Source organism: Fukomys damarensis, unplaced genomic scaffold (assembly GCF_012274545.1).
Source record: "Fukomys damarensis isolate Sample0158 unplaced genomic scaffold, DMR_v1.0_HiC HiC_scaffold_19, whole genome shotgun sequence".
In the NCBI taxonomy this organism is placed as follows: domain Eukaryota; kingdom Metazoa; phylum Chordata; class Mammalia; order Rodentia; family Bathyergidae; genus Fukomys; species Fukomys damarensis.
This window is the reverse complement of record NW_022900931.1, coordinates 19,266,185-19,270,677: the sequence shown is the minus strand read 5'-3', so window position 1 is coordinate 19,270,677 and position 4,493 is coordinate 19,266,185.

Here is a 4,493-nt window from a genome sequence, read left to right as displayed (position 1 = left end):
CTCCCCCCCTCCCCCTCTCCCTCCCCCCTCCCCCCCACTGTCTCTTTCTCTCTCTCTCTCTCTGAGGAATAATCTTGCCAGAATTTAGGTTTTTATACTTGATGTGATCTGTTACTCAAAATTAGTCATCGTCTTGTATAAATCTAAAAGAACATCACTGGAGAAAATAGTTAAAGTTGCTCATCGGTAAACTAATAGCAGTTTGACTAGTTACGACAACTGGACAAAATAAAAGCTATTCTTCAGCGTATTTATGACTAAATTAGTTAAGTCGATTTTGAAGTTCCTTTGGTATCTACAGTTAAGAGCTACTCATGTCATGAGATCCTAAAGTACATAGTCATTGTTGAAACCAAATCTTCAGATGAGGAACAGATATTTAAAATGTTTTTTGATGAAACTGTCTCGTAGGTTTGTATTCTGGAGTAGAACTTCACTTTGATTCATTTGAAAAAAATTAATATTATTTCAAGGTCCCATCTCAGATATTTTCTTAATCCAGAAGCTGTTGCTAGTCTCAGAAGAAACTTCTTATATCACACTTAAACATCAAAAATAAGTATACTTTCATTCATTCTCAAGAGTAAATTATTGATTGTAATAACTGTATATTTACAAACAGGTTTATAAAATATTTCTCTATCAAGTTAATAGTAAAATAAAACTTACGGGGTTTGCAAGGGAAAATATGAAGCCCACTGAAAGTGGTTCAGATATCTTTGTCGTGTAGGGCATAGGTGTTTGTTTAGCCAGTCTTATACAGTATTTAATTTTAAAATTTCCTATAACTATCACTTTACCAGGTGGAAGATGATTTGTTGAGTTTCCTACTGATGACTTTCTGTCCTCCCAGTGTTTCTGTCACTGGTTCACTAAAACAGTATTTATACAGCTCCACTGGCTCTAACGCTCTTAGTCTTTCTGATGTTTTGGATTTTACAAGTAAAAAATTTTTTTGAAAAATAGAAAAGAGACAATCAAACGCCTGGAGCTTAAAACAAAGTATGTGCAACCTACCATCTCACTTGAAATTTAATAAAATAAATAATTATGTAAATATAACATAGAGTTATAGATTTATATTTTGTTCATAACACATAGTGTAATATAAGTTGTATATTTTCATGTTTTCGGTTTTATGTTATCATTCATGCCACAATAAAAATAAAACAGGAGTTTATGTACTCTTTAAAAAATAAGATGTGGGTTGCCACCAACCTGGGTTTTTTTTTTGTTTTTTGTTTTTGTTTTTGCATTCTTTTTTCAGTATTATTGCCATGCAAGGCACCAATAAAAACAGCAAATGTGTTCTTTATCTATTATACTGTGTTTCTTTTCACAATTCTTGCTCTGAAACTATAATCAGTTTTATTATGAAAAGAACAAAAGTGTAAAAAATAATTCACTCTTGTTTTTGATATCGATGGTCCCCCACATGGAAGTTGACTTAGGACAGGGGACTTAGTCTAATCTTTAGTGTGGACATCCCCAGAAGGTTATTCCAAATGCATGACAGTGCCTCTGAGACAGCAACCCAGCTTCACTCCAGCCCCCAAATACGTATTCCTCTCCGGTGTAACAGGGTTCAATACCTGTGGAAACCCTAAGCCTGAAGCACTGATGGTGTTTCCTTGGTTGGATGCTGTCTTTGGGGATGGAATGTGGATTTTCCCCTTTAGAATTATGGTTCTTCTTTTGCTCATGTGGCAACACTTCACGGTTTCAGATTATAAATAAATTTCACCTTTGAGTAATGGATATTTCTGAATTGTTTAATGCTCTGATGTGAGCCTCTGGGTTATACCTCCAACTTCTTAAATGATAGAAATAAGAAATCTCTTTTCCTTCCAGTGGCCATTTTTGCTTGTCTTACCTACCATACTATGTATTTCTTTATGGTCCTGTGAGTTTTTGGTTGAATGGATGGTGGTTGGAGGGTGGGTGTTTGGCCAGGATTTTATTTTTGTAATTATCAAGACCCTGGATCTGGTAACATCTGATGTATTATAACCACCGATATAAACACTGATGACACCAGATCAACATAAATTACATGAGGTGGGCATGTTCCACTAACACTTTGCGCAATATATCTCCTTCTACAAATATTTTAAAAATATTTTTACAAGTCTGGTCAGTAGAATGCAGAACTGTTTTAAATGTGGATTCCCAAGTCCCATTCTAGATATAGTGCATCAGAATCTCGAGGCTTTTGTTATTTAACGATTCCAAACAATTCCTCTGTACCCACTAATGTTTCAAAGCAACCAGAAAATAGGTCTCTTTTCCTCTCTGCCTGCCATTTTTTTTTTTTTTGAATCATGTCAAAATCCGCAGCCCCCGTTGCCTGCCATACTTTCTCTGGAATCTTAGGCCTCCGAGAACACCTTGCAGTAGAGGGTCAGAAAGTAAGCAGCGGTGTGCAGTTCTCCGCACCTCCCATCTCTCCACACCTCCCTGGGGGCCCTGTGTCTCCTGGGACCTCACTCCACTCCCCCCGCTTTAGGTCCATCACTCCTTTATGTTCATCGAGACAAAACAGGAGGCTAGAAGAAACCGGAACACTGAAAATACAACAGAAACACAAGACTACCACGCACTTAATATTTGCAAAACAAATCGCAGTTCTTTTGGGAAGAAAATGTCCGTTGTAAGAGTTGGGAAATAAACACTGCGCAGTGCCCATAGACCACCCAGACCCATGCCATTCCCTCGGGAAACAGCTCTATCAGGAGATGCCAGGGGCGGGGGGGGTCTCCTTATTTAAGGAAACCGCACCAATATCGAATCCCACCCTTCCTCTTCTACCAAATAAATGCCACTTCATTTTGTCCTGCAGTGTATCAATTCAGAAACATTCATTTCTTTCAGATACTAAATTCCTTACAGAATATTTAGGACTAACATATAATAGTTTTCCTACCGCCAATGCCTTGAGAAACCAAAAAAAACCAAAAACAAACCAAAAAACCCACTGATAAAAGTGAAAAAATTTTTTTTTTTTTGCAATAATCTCACTTTTGCCAATTTAAAGTTCACATGTGTTTTTAAAAAAGCCAAGACATTCACTGTCACCATATTTAAACTTTCAGAAGTTGTCCCTATAATCTCACATCATTACCAAAACCTCAATTAAAATAATGGAGGAAAAGTTAAACATGAGTCAGTTCAATGTCTGCATTAAAGATTATTTATGAAAAAAAAATCCAATTTATTTTCTTGAGTCCCCAGAGCACTCTACTAGCTAGCAAAGACCTCTTTTACAAGTAACCATTGTAATCAGTTATGTAAAGTGAATGCAATAGTATTTGCTAAAAGTTGTTTAAAATAGTCATGTTTACTTGAGCAGGCTTAACATCTGTCCTACAAGTTTAGTTATTCTACCAATTTTCTTAGAAAACTATTTTTACCACAAAGCATGAACTAGTACCACTCAACAATATATCATTTTTCAATTATTCTGAGCCAGGTATATGATATTTAATCCCCGTATTACCAGTTTTTTTTAAAATGCAAGAAAATATGGAATGGAATGATTCTTTCTTGCTATTCAAAATATAACCAAAAGGATAAGAGTTATGTTCCCATTTATGTCTCTGCTGATTCAATTTAAAAGGAAAAAGAAAAATTACCAGAATAATTATAGGGGTTCAGTAGACCTAAGGAAAACACCACTATTTTGTACATGGCCTGTTCAATTTATTATTAAATTTCAGAATCTGGAAAGCAACATCAATTATACACAAACTGTAAACTACATTTGAAATAAAGTTTTTGTTTATAAAAATTACTGTTGTTGATAACTGTCTTAAAATAAATTCATGTGCTCCTGCTAGAAAGTAGAGGGACCCATAGAACATTACAGGGTACACAATTATGAACACCAAAGACCAATTCTATGGACTCGCTCCCACATTGAACTACTGTAAGCATTCAATTCTCTTCATGTGACAAACTTACCAGAGTACAAGTTGGCAAACTGTGATGTCCTGAACTTAAGTATCTTCAGAACTACAGTCTTTAGAAATAAACTCCAAATAATTGATACAAATTGTCCTTTTTATTTGGAAATGATCCTCTATGAAACACTGTCTTCTACTGAGCATACAGGAGTAGAACTAACAATCTGGGTTATTTGGGGGCAGATCTTTTGACCTCTGAAAAATGGGTTCAAATTGATGTTGGTATAGGATTTGGGCATAACTGCTAACTACAGATTTTGAAAGGAAATTGTTAGGTTATCCTGATTAAAGAGTTAACAATTTCCTCCAATCTACCGATTTCACAGATACTCTATATCTTAAGCTCTTGCTCCTAGAACCCTCTGGTGGTCATTGCCCATTCTTTCCTATTATCTTAGTAAAAAAACTAAATGTTCACTTAATATTTTGAGATACTTCAAGGTTCCTCACAGTTTATGTGGTAAACTTTGAGAAAGCTTTGTAAACTTTATTCTTCTCTTATAAAATTTATACAAAAACTGACCTTGTACC